This window comes from Artibeus jamaicensis, unplaced genomic scaffold, assembly GCF_021234435.1.
Source record: "Artibeus jamaicensis isolate MK-2021 breed Jamaican fruit bat unplaced genomic scaffold, CSHL_Jam_final contig_476, whole genome shotgun sequence".
Classification (NCBI taxonomy): Eukaryota; Metazoa; Chordata; class Mammalia; order Chiroptera; family Phyllostomidae; genus Artibeus; species Artibeus jamaicensis.
The window spans coordinates 840,351-856,401 of NW_026521853.1; positions in this window are offsets into that span (position 1 = coordinate 840,351).

A 16,051-nucleotide genomic window follows, 5' to 3' on the forward strand; every position below is an offset into this window, starting at 1 on the left:
TTTGTAGAATTCTCCTGTGAAACCATCTGGTCCAGGGCTTTTGTGTGATGGGAGTTTTTTTATTACTGCTTCAATTTCTTTTGTTGTTATTGGTGTATTTAGATTTTCTGCTTCTTTTTCACTGAGTTTTGGAAGATTGTATTTTTCTAGAAATGTGTCCATTTCCCCTAGGTTTTCAAATTTCTTGGCATACAGTTCTTCACAGTAATTTCTTACAATTCCTTCTATTTCTGTGGTATCAGTTTCAATCTCTCCTCTTTCATTTCTGATTGTGTTTATTTGTGTCCTGTCTGTTCTTTTCTTGATGAGCCTGCTTAAAGGCTTGTCTATTTTGTTTATCTTTTCAAAGAACCAACTACTGCATTCATTGATCCTTAGGATTGTGTTTTAGTCTCTGTCATTTCGTTCTGCTCTAAGCTTGGTTATTGCCCTCCTTCTGCTCGCTCTGGGCTGTCTGTGTTGTTGTTCCTCGAGTTCTTGCTGGCGTAGGGTTAGGTTGTTTGTTTTAAATGTTTCTATCTCCTTTAGGTAGACCTGTATTGCTGTGAACTTCCCTCTCAGGACTGCCTTGGCTGTGTCCCATAAGTTTTGGGTTGTTGTGAGATCATTTTCATTTGTTTCCAGAAACGTTTTGATTTCTTCCCTAACTTCATTCTTGACCCATTTGTTGTTTAATAGCATACCATTCAGTCTCCATGATTTTGGGTGCTTTGGGTTTTTTTCTTTGGGGTTGGTTTCTAATTTCAGTCCCTTGTGGTCAGAGAAAATGCTTGGTATGATTTCAATTTTCTTGAATTTTTTGAGGCTCGTTTTGTGTCCTATCATGTGGTCTATTTTTGAAAATTTTCCATGTACATTTGAAAAGAATGTGTATTTATCTTCTTTGGGATGAAGGGCTCTATATATATCAGTTAAGTCCATTTCCTCTAGGGTGTTATTTAATGCCATAATATCTTTGTTGATAATTTGTTTGGAAGATCTGTCCATTTTTGATAGTGGGGTGTTAAAATCCCCTACTATAATTGTGTTGCTGTCAATATCTTTCTGGAAGTCCTCTAAGATTTTCTTGATATATTTGGGTGCCCCTATGTTTGGTGCATATATGTTTACAATGTTAATGTCTTCTTGGTGGATTCTTCCCTTGAGTATTATGAAGTGACCTTCTGGGTCTCTCTTTATGGCCTTTTTTTTGAAGTCTATTTTGTTCGATATGAGAATTGCTACCCCAGCTTTTTTTCTTGTCCGTTTGCTTGGAAAACTTGTTTCCAGCCTTTCACTTTTAGTGTGTGATGGTCTTTTGTCCTGAGGTGGGTCTCTTGTAGGTAGCATATGTGTGGGTTATGCTTTCTGTTCCATTGAGCTATTCTGTGTCTTTTGATTGGAGCATTTAATCCATTTACGTTTAAGGTTATTATTGATAGGTACTTATTCATTGCCATTTTTGTACCTGTGTTCCTCTCTGTCTCCCTCTTATCCTTCCTTCCCTTAAAGCAGTCCTTTTAGTATTTCTTGTAGAGCTGGTTTGGTGGAGGCATATTCTTTTAGACTTCTTTTGTCTTGGAAGCTCTTTATTTGGCCTTCTATCTTGATAGAGTGCCTTGCTGGGTAAAGTAGCCTTGGTTGTAGGCCTCTGGTTCTCATTACTTGAAATATTTCTTGCCATTCTCTTCTTGCTTGAAGTGTTTCCATTGAGAAGTCAGTAGCTAACCTTATTGGGGCTCCCTTGTATGTTATTTCTTTTTTCTCCCTTGCTGCCTTTAAGATTCTCTCTTTGTCTTGGAATTTTGCCATTTTAATGATGATGTGTCTTGAAGTGGGCCTCTTTGGGTTCCTCTTGAATGGGACTCTGTGTGATTCCTGGATTTGTGTGACTTTTTCTCATCGAATTAGGGAAATTTTCTCTCATTACTCTTTCAAATATGTTTTCTATCCCTTCTTCTTCTTTTCCTTCTGGTGTTCCTATTATTCGGATATTATTACGTTTCATATTATCTTGCATTTCTCTTAATCCCTCTTCATTCTTTCTGATCCTCTTTTCATTCTCTTGCTCTTTCTGTGAGATGCTTTCTACCTTGTCCTCCAACTCACTCATCCTATCCTCCGCTTCATCTTTCCTACTTTGGAAACTTTCTACTGTGTACTTCAATTCGGAAATTGTGTTCTTCATTTCCTCTTGTCTCTTGCTGACAGTTTCTATTTCCTTTTTGATGTTGCTGTAGTTTGCAGAGAGATCATTATAGTTCCCCTGTAGTTTCTGGTAGTTCACTGTGAGCTCTTTGAACTTCATAATAACCAGTGTTTGAATTCACTGTCTGATAGTTGATCAGTGTCTATTTCATCTAACATTCTTTCTGAAGTTTCTGCTTTTTCTTTCATTTGGGGATTGTTTCTTTGTCTTCCCATTTTTTGAGACTCTTCTTGTTAGTCTCTGTTTCTAAAATTGATCTGTTCTGAAACCCTGGTTTTATGGTGTAAACTTCTGTGGTATGATCCTTGTGAAGTTCAGTGGTGCAGACTCCTTGAAGTTTCTTGATGTTCTTCGTCTCCACCTACACTCATGCTGGTCCTCGTGCTGGTCCCTGCGTCTGTCGCCTACCACTGCTGAATGTCCCGGCTCTAGTAGCCGCCTCCTCAAGCACCCAGGCCCGTACTATGGCAGCGTCACAGAGGCTGGGAATTTCCCAGTTCCTGTAGAGGACTCCTCTGCTGCCCAGGGCCATCACAGGGGCTTGGAGTGTCCGGGTCCCGTACCTGACTCCCCGGCTCCCAGGCCTGTTGCTCTGGCAGCAGTACAGGGGCCGCGTGAGACCCAGCTCCACTAGCTGACTCTGCCGCCATCTGGTGTTTCAGCATCGGTCACAATCTCTGGTCTTTTAATTTAATAAATGCTGGGTAACCGATGGTTTATTGTGCTGTTTCTCTATAGATCTTCCAGGATTTTCACCCATGAGTACAGGAGCTAGTATCAGCTCCATCTTACTCTGTCGCCATCTTCCCAGCATCCCCTCCCAACAGGCACTTTTAAGCACTATGCTGGTGAACATATTTCAGAATAATTTCAGTCTACTAAAATGGATGACACTAGATAATAAAAATTATACGTAAGCAACAGTAAACATGAACATTTTAAGTTTTAGAATTCAGTGCAAAGAAAAGAAAAGTGGGTGGAATATATAACATCATTGCACACACTAGATTTTTTAGGAAAAAATATTGTGATTTAAGAAAGCCAGTTGTGGAGAAACATTTAAAGCTACGCGTGTAAGTGTGAGGACAGCTGTGACAGTAGGTAATGGGTGTAATAAAGGTTCTAATCATCTCTAAGCCTTAATTTTCTGTTCCCAAAAGGCTTTATTTTAGAAATAGTATTATTGGGGAATGCAAGTGTATAATTTGATGATTTCATGTATGTACATATCTGTAAAACCTTCACTGTAATCACAAAAGCGGGCATGTCACACACCTCCAATATGTTTTCAGAGTTATTCACAGCATTTGTTTATAATCAATGTAATATCTGCAGAGTTTATAGTGATAGCCCTTTTTACATTATTTTTTTAAAAGATACTATTTATTTATTTTTAGAGGGTAAGAGAGGGAGAAAGATATGGAGGGAAACATCTGTGTTTGGTTGTCTCTCACGTGCCCCCCAGTGGGGACCTGGCCCACAACCCAGGCACGAGCTCTGACAGGAAATTCAACCAGCTACCCTTTGGTTCTCAGGTTGGCTCTCAATCCACTGAGCTACACCTGCCAGACTCCTTTTTTATTCTTGATTGGTTGTATCTTTTATCCTTTTTTCAGTTTTTCTAGAGGCTTATCAGTTTTATTGATCTTTTCAAAGGACCAGCATTGGTTTTCCTTATTGTGTTTCTGTTTTAAATTTTTGAGATTTCTTCACTGATCTTTGTTCCCTTCCTTCTACTTGTGTAACATTTATTTTGTTCTTCTTTTTTCTAGTTTCTTGAAGCAGAAGCTTAAATTATGATTTGGGATCTTTCCCCTTCTCTAATATAAGCACTGAATGCCATCAATTTCCCTCTAACCTCTGCATTAGGTGAATCCAGCACATTTTGATATATTCTACTTTCATTTGTAACTTTTCTTGAGATGTCCTCTTTGATTCATGAACAACTTACAAGTATCTTATTTTGCAAGCATTTGAGATTTTCCTATTTTTCTCTTACTGAGTTCTAGTTTAATTACATTATGTTTAAAAAACAAACCTTGTAACAAAGCCAAAGGTAGGTAGCATTGAGGTTGGGAGCCAGTGGGATGTGGGAGAGTAGTGGGGGGGGGGGAATGGAGACAACTATACTTGAACAGCAATAAAAAAATAAAGAACATACCCTGTATGGTTTCAATTACTTAAAGTTTGTTTTATGGTTTAAATTACCTATTTTCATTTTTATTACTAATTACCATTTATTGTATACAATTTTATTTGTAATATCTAAAATAGAATAGAAACATGACTTAAAAGAACAGAACAATCACAGACTTAGAGTGACTGAGGTTTTGGAAAAAAATTTTACAGCCTGTCTTCCATCATTTGAAAGAAACTAGATTCATGGCATCTTTGTGAAACAACGAGCTGATTTACAATGAAAAGATAGCAGGTTTTATGTATGTTCTCTCCACAACAAGGATATTCTAGTAGGAATTTACCCTAAATCTGTTCCCTTATAACCTAAGTTCACCTTCTCTTTTTCTTTCCTTACTGGAAACTAAGATTAGATAAACTTTATTTGCCTAAGTTTCAAACTATTATGAAAGAAATCATATTTATCACAGAGTAATGGAAAGCAACAAATACCTATTTGGGGTCAGAATTTTAAAACTTTGTTCATAGGTATTTCTGGCAACAATTGGATCCTACTGATAAAGTCCACTTTATATAACTCTGTGTACTTGTCTCTTAATGAGAGTTTTTCATTATCTGTGAAATTAGAAATAACTAGCATAAAGAACAACTAGGAGATTACTATAACAAATATCAAAATATGTTTTAAACCCACTGTAATTAAAATAGAATGGAGCCAAGGCATGGATAGATAGATTGATAAAACAGAATAGAATCCAGAAATATATTCTTTTCTATACTGGAATTCAATATATGTTAAAGTTAACATTTCGAGTTAATAAGGAAAGGAAGGCATTACATACTTAATAGTTGGTGTTAAGGTACATCTCTTTCTACAATCTCAGCAAAAGTATAACTAAATTACAAAACAGCCATCATTGAATGTCACCTTGAGACCAGCTGAACAGAAGTTCTATAACAAAGGATATAAAGAAGAAGCTACATCAAGACTGGATGCAGATGCTAAAGGGCAGGCCCCAAACCCATGGAAAGGTAAAAGGTGGTTAAGAATCTGGAGAGTTGGGCAAGGAAAAAAATGAACAAATGGGACTACATCAACCTTTTTTCATAGTTAAGTATATCAACAAAATGAAAACACAACTTAACAGATGGAGGAAGATATTTGCAATTTGTTAATAACCAAAATGTATTAAAAACTCATACAACTTAACACACATAAAAACAAACAATACCAAGAAAACTGAAATCATACCAAGCATTTTCTCCAACCATAAGGGACTGAAACTAGAAACCAACCCCAAGGGAAAAACCCAAAACACTCAAAATCATGGAGAACAAATAGTATGCTATTGACCAATGAATGGGTCAAGAATGAAATTAGGGAAGAAATCAAAAAGTTTCTGGAAACAAATGAAAATGATCTCACAACAACCCAAAACTTATGGGACACAGCCAAGGCACTCCTGAGAGGGAAGTTTACAGCAATACAGGTCTACCTAAAGAAGATAGAAACATTTCACACAAACAACCTAACCCTACGCCTACAAGAACCTGAGAAACAACAACAAAGACAGCCCAGAGCAAGTAGAAGGAGGGAAATAACCAAGATCAGAGCGGAATTAAATGATATAGAGACTAAAAGCACAATTCTAAGGATCCATGAGTTCAGAAGGTGTTTTTTTAAAGATAAACAAAATCAATAAACCTTTAAGCAGGCTCATCAAGAAAAAAAGAAAGAGGACACAAATAAACACAATCAGAAATGAAAGAGGAGAGATTACAACTGACACCACAGAAATACAAAGGAATGTAAGAAATTACTATGAAGAACTGTATGCCAGAGACCTCCACCAAGATAGAGGCATAGGTAGAAGCACTGCACCTTCTCACACAACCAAGTTTAAAAACAACAAAGTTTTAGCAACAAAAATGCAGGCAAACCATAGAAAATTGAACTGTACAGAAGTCTGACAACAATAAACCCTTCAGCCAAACCGGTAAGAGGGGCAGGGTCAGCAGCAGAGCAGGGTCAGGCAGGAAAGATCGACTGGAGTGACCTGGGCACGCAACCCAGACACACTGGAAGCCGTAGGTGGATCCCAGGTATGGAGTGGCAGCAGGAAGACCCACTGAGGGCGCAAGGCGGTGGACTCACTGAGGGCTGACCACCGTCACACATTCCAGTGCAGATAAACCAGTGAAAGAGTGAGCGGTGAGACAGACCGTGCAGGCCCCAGTGGCGGAAAGTGGCAGAGGGGACCATCATTCTCCCTCTCTGACCCCGCCCCCACATACAGCATCACAAACCAGTGACCTGGGTGGCCCTGCCTTGGTGAACACCTCCTCATATGTAACAGGCACAAATAGACCAAAACATGGCTCAAGAACAACTCAGATCCCCAGATCCAATAAATCTAGGCAATGAAGAAATAGCCAAACTTTCAGATGCACAGTTCAAAACACTGGTGATCAGGATGCTCACAGAACTGGTTGATTATAGTCACAAATTAGAGGAACATATGAAGGCTAAACTAATTGAAATGAATGGAAACGCACAGGAAACCAATAGTAATTAAAGGAAACTGGGACTCAAATCAAAGGAGTGGACCAGAAAGAGGAAAAAAATGACCAAACACAAATGGAGGAAAAAACAAGAATTCAAAAAAATGAGGAGAGGCTTAGGAACCTCCAAGACATTTTTAAACTTTCCAACATCCAAATTATAGGGGTACCAGAAAGGAAAGAGTAACAGCCATGAGTGGAAGACTTATTTGAACAAATAATAAAGAAGAATTTCCCCAATATGGCAAAGGAAATAGACTTCCAGGAAATCCAGGAAGCTCAGAGAGTCCCAAAAAAGTTGGACACAAGAAGGAACACACCAAGGCACATCATCATTACATTAGCCGAGATTAAAATGAAGGAGAGAATCCTAGAAGCAGCAAGAGATAAGGGGACAGTCACCTACAAAGGATTTCCCATCAGACTGTCAGTGGACTTCTCAAAAGAGACCTTACAGGCAAGAAGGGGCTGGAAAGAAGTATTCCAAGTCATGAGATCCAAAGACCTACAACCAGACTGATCTATCCAGCAAAGCTTTCATTTAGAATGGAAGGACAAATAAAGTGCTTCTCAGATAAGATCAAATTCAAGGAGTTCATCATCATCAAGACCTTACTGTACGAAATGTTAAAGGGACTTACCTAAGAAAAAGAAGATAAAAAAGATGAACAGTGAAAGGACAGCAAACTCACAGTTGTTATTAAGAATCACACCAAAAACAAAAACAAACTAAGAGAACAGCTAAATCAGGAGCAGAACCATAGAAATGAAGATCACATGGAGGGTTAGCAACAGGGGAGTAGGAGAAGGAGAAGGGGGAAGAAGGTACAGAAAATAAGTAGCATAGACAGTAGGTAGAAAATAGATGGGGGAGGGCAAGAATAGTATGGGAAATATGGAATCTAAAGAACTTGAGACATGTGGTCATAAACTAAAGGAGGGGAATGGTGGGGGAGGGGTGTGCCGAGTGGAGGGAAATGAAGGGGGGAAATAGAACTGTAAAGGCATAATCAATAAAATATATTTTAAAAACTTCAAAAAAAAGAACTGTATGCCAAGAAATTTGAAAACCTAGGTGAAATGGACAGATTTCTAGAAAAATATAATGTACAAAAACTCAATGAGGAAGAAACAGAAAGCCTGAATACACAAATAATTGCAGATGAAATTGAAGCAGTAATCAAATAACTCCCATCATACAAAAGCTCTGGACCAGATGGTTTCATAGGAGAATTCTACAAAGCATTTAAGGAAGAGCTAGCCCCTATTCTCCACAGACTATTCCAAAAAATTTAACATGATGGAAGACTTCCAAACTCTTTTTATGAAGCCAGCATCATCCTAATTCCAAAACCAGATAAAGACACAACAAAGAAAGAAAACTTCAGGCCAATGGTGCTTCTGAACATAAATGCTAAAATCCTCAACAAAATATTGGCAAATTGAATCCAACAATACACTAAAAAGATCATACACCATGACCAAGTGGGATTCATCCCAGGGATGCAAGGATGGTTCAATATTCACAAATAAGTAAATGTAATGCATCACATAAACAAATGCAAAGACAAAAATCACATGATCATATCAAAGATGCAAAAAAAAGCTTTTGATAAGGTACACCACCCATTTATAATAAAAACACTCAGCAAAGTGGGAATAGAGGCAGCACTCCTCAACATAATAAAGGCCATATATGAGAGACCTACAGCCAACATCATACTCCATGTAAAAAAAAAAAAAACTAAAAGTTTTTCCACTAATATCAAGAACAGAAAAGGTTGTCCACTTTCACCAATTCTGTTCAGTATAGTATTGGAAGTTTTAGCCACAGCAATCAGACAAGAAAAGGAAATAAATGCCATCTAAATCAGAAAGGAAAAAACAGAACTGTCACTGTTTGCAGATGATATGATAATGAACATGGAAAATCCTATAAACTCCATGAAAAATCTACTCAACCTAATAAATGAATTTGGCAAACAGCAGGGTACAAAGTTAATATCCAGAAATTGAAGGTGTTTTTGTATAACAACAATGAAACAGTAGAAGCAAAAATCAAGAAAAAAATCACATTCAGTAGAGCAAAAAGAAAAATAAAATACCTAGGAATAAACCTAATCAAGGAGGTAAAAGACCTGTATACAGAAACTATACAACACTGAAGAAAGAAATCAAGGAAGACACAAACAAATGAAAACATATACTGTGTTCATTGATTGGAAGAATTAACATCATCAAAATACCCATACTACCCAAAGCAATTTACAGATTCAATGCAATACCTATTAAAGTATCAATGGCATATTTCACAGACATAGAACAAACACTTCAAGAATTTATATGGAACCATAAATGACCCCAAATAGCAGCTGCAATTTTCAGAAAGAAGAACAAAGTAGGAGGGATCACAATACCTGATATCAATCTATATTACAAGGCCACTGTAATCAAAACAGCCTGGTACTGGTGTAAAAACAGGCACATGGACCAATGGAACAGAACAGAAAGCCCAGAAATAAACCCAAGTCTCTATGGGCAATTAATATTCAACAAAGGAGGCAGTAACATAAAATAGAGTAACAATAGCCTCTTCAACAAATGGTGTTGTGAGAACTGGACAGCTATGTGCAAAAAAAAAAAAAAAAAAAGAAAGAAACTTGAGCACCGACTTACACCATACACCAAAATAAATTCAAGGTGGATAAAAGACTTAAATATATCTGTGACACTACTAAAGTCCTAGAGGAGAACATTGACAGGAAAATCTCAGAAATATTTTTACTGATATGTCCCCTAAAGCAAGGAATATAAAGGAAAGAATAGACAAATGGGATCTCATCAAAATAAAAAGCTTCCTCATGGCTAAAGAAAACAGTATTAAATTAGCAAGGCAACCAACTGTATGGGAAAACATATTTGCCAATGATACCTCAGACAAGGGGTTAATCTCCAAAATATAAAAAGACTCCACTCTAAGAAGACATCTTGCCCAATTAAAAAATGGGAAAAGGAGTTGAACAGACACTTCTCCAAGGAGGACATACAGAATATCCAGAGACACATGAAGAGATGCTCAATATCGTTAGCTATCAGAGAGATGCAAATTAAAACCACAATGAGATACCACTTTATACTGGTCAGAATGGCCATTATAAACAAAGCAACAAACAACAAATATTGGACAGGTTGTGGGGAAAAGGGGTCCCTAGTTCCCTGTTGGTGGGATTGCAGACTGGTACAACCATTATGGAAAACAGTATGAAATTTTCTCAGAAAAATAAAAATAAATGTGTCTTTTGACCCAGCAATTCCACTGCTAGGAGTGTATCCTAAGAACCCTGAAACACCAATCCAAAAGAACCTATACACCCCAATGTTCATAGCAACACAATTTACAATAGCCAAGAGTTGGAAGTAACCTAGGTGCCCATCAGTAAATGAATGGGTCCAAAAACTATGGTACATTTACACAATGGAATTCCATGCAGCAGAAAGAAAGAGGGAGCTCCTACCCTTTGCAATAGCATGGATGGAACTGGAAAGCATTATGCTTAGTGAAATAAGCCAGACAGTGAAAGACAAATACCATATGATCTCATCTTTAACAGGAACCTAGAGAACAAAACAAATAAGTAAGCAAAATATAACCAGACACTGAAATAGAGAACAGGCTGACAGTGACCAGAGGGCAGGGACTTTCAGGGGAAAAGGGAAGAGTTCATAGGAACAAGTATAAAGGACACATGGACAAAAAGTAAGGGGGGTGGAAATGGGAGGGAGATGGGGAGTACTTGGGTGATGAGCTGGGATAGGAGTAAAAGAAAACTCTACTTGAACAACAATTAATTAAATAAATGTTTAAAAATGAACAATACAATTAAAAATGGCAGAAGACTTTAATAAAAAATTCTCCAAAGAAGAAGTCATGGAGATAACCAATAGACATATGAAAAGATGCTAATATCACTAATCATCAGAGAAAATCAAATTAAAACTGATGATGAGATATCACCTCACACCTGTCAGAATACTAATCATTAATAATTACACAGATAGCAAGTGTTGGTAAAGATGTAGAGAAAGGGAACCCTCATGGACTATTGGTGGAAATACAAATTGGTGCAGCCACTGTAGGTAACATTATGGAGTTATCTCAAAAAATTAAAAATGGGGCTGCCTTATGACCCAGTGGTTTAATTTCACGCAATTTATCCAAAGAAACCCAAAATGTTAATCCAAAAGAATATATATGCCTCTATGTTCATTATAGTGTTATTTACAATAGCCAAGATTTGGAAGCAGCCCAAGTGTCCATTGATAAATCAGTAGGTGAAGAAGCTGTGATACACTTACACTATGTAATACTACTTGACTGTAAAAAAAAAAAAAAAAGGAGGAGCTATTGCTCTTTGCAACAGTATGGATGGGCATGGAGAGCATTATGCTGAGTGACATAAGCCAGTCAGAAAAAGACAAATACCATATGATCTCATTCATATTTGGAATCTAAGAACAAAATGAACAAGCCAGCAAAATAGAAACAGACTCATAGAGAGAAAGCAGTCTGACAGCTTTGGCAGGTGTCCTGGCTGGGAGGGTGGAAGGACTGAACAACAAAGAAGAAAAAGAACTCATGTCACCAACAAAAGTATAGTGATTGCCTGGGGTGGGAGGTGGAAGAGGGTGTAGGGAGGATAAATGGTGATGAATGGAGACTTGAATTGGGATGATGAACATTCAGTACAGCGTACAGATAATGTTTTGTAGAATTATGCACAGGAAACCTGTGTAATTTTGTTAACCAGTGTCATCCCAATAAATTCAATTTTAAAAAAGCAATTTTTAAAAGAAAAAATGAAGATGTGATGAATAATGTATTTGAGAATATACACATACAATGCATTATATTCACTTTTAAAATATTTTTATTGATTATGCTGTCCCATTTATTTTTCCAGTTTCAGATTATGCTGTTCCATTTATTTTCCCCTTTATTCCCCATAATGCTGTACCCCCCCCATCATTCCCCCACCTTCATTCATTTCCATGGGTCATACATATAAGTTCTTTTGCTTCTCCATTTTCCATACATTTCTTAACCCCCCCTATTTTGTACCTACCATAAGAAGATGGGAATATGCTTCTTATTCCCTGTACTTCCCCCCCATTATTCCTTTTCCACTCCCCCTCCCTGCTGATTATCTTCCATGTGATCTCTATTTCTGTGAATCTGTTCCTGTTCTAGTTGTTTGCTTAGTTTCTTTTTGTGTGTTTATTTTTTTAAGTTTGGTTGTTGCCCTTCATGACACTGAATACTTCTTTCAAGCCCTCTCTTTCCTGCAAGGTTTCTTTTGAGAAATCAGCTGATAATCTTATAGGAACTTCTTTGCAGCTAACTTCTTTGCTTTTGTTGCTTCTAAGGTTCTCTCCTTATCTTTAATCTTGAGTAATGTGATTATGATGTGTCTTGGTGTGTGCTTCATTGGGTCCAACTTTTCTGGGGCTCTCTGAGCTTCCTGGATTTCCTAGAAGTCTATTTCTTTCCCCAGATTGGGGAAATTCTCCTTCATTATGTTTTCAAATAAGTTTTCAATTTCTTGCTCTTCCTCTTTTTCTTCTGACACCTCTATGATTTAGATGTTGAAATGTTTACAGTTGTCCCAGAGGTTCCTAAGCCTCTCCTTATTTCTTTTGAGTTCTTGTTTTTTCATTCTGTTCTTCCTGAATGTTTATTTTTTTCCTTCTGGTCCACACCATCGATTTGAGTCCGTTTTTTTCCCGCCACTGTTGGTTCCCTGTACATTTTCTTTTATTTCACTTAGCATAGCCTTCACATTTTCCTCTATTTTGCATCTATACTCAACCATTTCTGTAGGCATCCTGATTACCAGTGTTTTCAACTGTGCATCTGATAAGTTGGCTATCTCTTCATCTCTTAGTTGTATTTTTTTTCTGGAGCTTTAATTAGTTCTTTCATGTGTGCATTTTTTTTTTGCCTTGGTGTGCCTGTTAGTCAGAGCCTTAAGTATTCATGAGGGGGGGACCCTTGTCATTGTGTTGTGGCATGGGATATGAGGGAGGGGTCCAAGAGGGAACAATGATGCTTGCTCAGCTCTCAGCTGTCTTTTAGTCATTTCCCTCACTACCCACAAGTAAATTGAGCCCTTCTGGTGCTGGTTCCTAGGTGATTGTTTTGCATACATTCTAGGATATGGTGGTCTCTCCAATGAACTCTCCTCCTGTGAGGCTGAGAATTTCTCCTGCTGCCTCAACCCCTACATATATTTTTAGTCAGAAGTTTTGAAGCCTTATTTCCTCATGCTGGAACCCTGGTTTGTGCAGTCTATCTGGCTCCCCAGTTGATCTTTTCAGTTTATCCCCCAAAAATGTGGGACCACCCACTCCACTAGTAGCCACCTGGCCCACCCTGATCCTCAGCTGCTGCCTTGCTGTGAGTCCTCCCTGCTGTGGCTGCCCATCTCTGTCCCTCCTACCAGTCTGGATGAATGTTTCTTCTTTAACTCCTTGGTTGTTGGACTTTCATACAGTTTGATTTTCTGGCAGTTTTGTTTATTTTTTGTTTTAAATTTGTTGTTGTCCCTCCTTTGGTTATGCAAGGAGGAAAAGTGTATCTACCTATGCCTCCACTGTGGTTGGAAGTCCATTATCTTAATTCTTTTGTAAAGTAAAAGGCAATATTTAAGCTGTTTCCAGCAATGGCTATTATAAATAATGTTGCTATGAACAAAGGGGTGCATAGGTTCACATCAGTAAATGAGGGGATCAAAAAAATTGGTATATTGTCATGGCTGGTGTAGCTCAGTGGATTTAACATGGGCCTGCAAACCAAAGGATAGCAGTTCGATTCCCAGTCAGGGCACATGCCTGGGTTGCAGGCCAGTTCCCAGCAGGAGACACACAAGAGGCAACCATACACTGATATTTCTCTTCCTAACCCTTCCCCTCTAAAGATAAATAAATAAAATTAAGGAAAAATTGTGTATTCCATACACAATGGAATACTACATAGCAGAAATAAATAAGGAACTCTTACCCTTCATGACAGCATGGATAGAAATGGAGAACTAAGTGAAATAAGCCAGGTGGTGAAAGACAAATACCATATGAGCTCACCTATAAGTGGAACCTAATGAAAAAAATAAACAAATGAACAACAGAATCATAGAATCATAGACTTGGAAATAAAGAACAAACTGACAGTGACCAAAGGGGAGAAAGGTGGGAGATAACGGGGAAAGGAAGGGAAGGGTAAAGTCAAGGAAAATGTATAAAGGACCCAATGGACAAAGTCAATGGGGGGATGATTGAAGGTGATGGGTGGATGTTGGGTAAGGCAGGGGAGAATAATGGAGGGCAATTTGAAACAACTATAAGTGAATAACAGTAAAAAGATTTTTTTAATACAAAAAGTTCAATCTTTTATTAATACAAAGTTAATTTAGGCTATGTTTAATTATTAAAATATAAGTAAATTTGCATTTAGTTTTAATAAATTAAATTAAAGCTATAGGTATGTCTATTAATATATATTTAAAATTAGATGAAATAAAATCTTATCCAGAATGCTTTTTTTTTTCATATTCTATTTTTTGCATTTGTTGGTTCAGATAACATTTCAGTATTAGTTTAATTTAATAAATGTACTAGCAATTACAGTCCTTGTTTTATTCTGCTCAGATATTGGGTGCATATGAATAGAATCAATTGTGGAAGGAAAAAAGCATACAAATTAATACTACAGAAATAGCTTCAAAGGTAAAATTTGAAGCTAATTTGTGTTTAACAAATTGATATCCCTTTTTTGGGGTCTCGGGTCCTCCAGTTTCCCTGATATCCACATCTGTATGCTGTTCTCAAACATAATTTTTCCATTTTAACCAGGAGAGTTTTAGACTTCTTAGAGTTTACTATCAACTACTCTATCCTTCTAGAAAGCAAAAGTCATCCTTTCTCAGCATTTTTATTATACAGACATGTGCTGAATAATTTTTCAGTGATGGATAGCATACATGACAGTGGTATATAGCATTATAGTGTAGATGTGTACTAGGTTAGTCCAGGTTTGTGTAAGTACACTGTATGATGTTCATAGTCCAGGTTTGTGTAAGTACACTGTATGATGTTCATACAGTTGATATAATCAGCTAATGTTTCATTTCTCAGAATATATCCCCATTGTTAAGCTGCACATGACTATATTCCATTGTCTCTAACTTCTATTTTTACCATTTTTAGCTCTGTTGGTGGCTATGATGGTGGCAGGCACTGCTATGCCTATCTCATAAACTTTATTTTACTCTTACTAGTAGCATCTCAGTTTTGTTGAAAGTACTCATTAAAAAATGTATCTATTTCAACATCTTTTCTGGTAAAACTTGGCCATGTGACAAACTTCTGACCAGGGACCATTTTGAAAGAATTTTTTTTCTGTCTACAAGAGACTCACTTTATTATTTTTTTCAGTACATTTTATTTTATTATTGTTGTTCAAGTATAGTTGTCTCCATTTTCTTTCACCACTCCCTCCCACCACACCCATCCCCACCCCCCACCCTTGATCCTACCCCCCTTGGCTTTGTCCATGTGTCCTTTAAACATGTTCCTTGATGACCCTTCTCCTTCCCTGGTTACTGTCAGTTTGTTCTTTATTTAAATGCCTCTGGTTATGATATCCTAGGATATCTGATATGACCAATATTACTAGTATTAGAAGTTTTATTAAAAAATAATATTACAAATTAAACCAGAATTATACAAAGTAACAATTATTTTATTAATTAGACTTGAGCTTCCAACAAAATAAGACCTTACCAATATGACATTATCTTGGATTGGGATTTACATGAAGGAGCAAATCTCAGTTAATTATGGATTCTAGTCTTTGGTAGTCATAATCATATGTCCTGTTTTATATTACAGGGAGGTAGAGACAAGTGTTACCAGTGGGCTCTGGTTATTTAAGTAATGCCTAACCTCTCCTCGCCAGTAAAATCCCAGTCAGTTTTAATAGGTTTCCAATCCCAACTGATAATTTTACTTTGTAGTTTTTGTATATGTGTGGGGCCTTAACTGTGAAAAAAACATTTATGCAGATTACATTATGAATTTCTGCAAAACAGGGGCCATTAGTTTCCCGCAAGT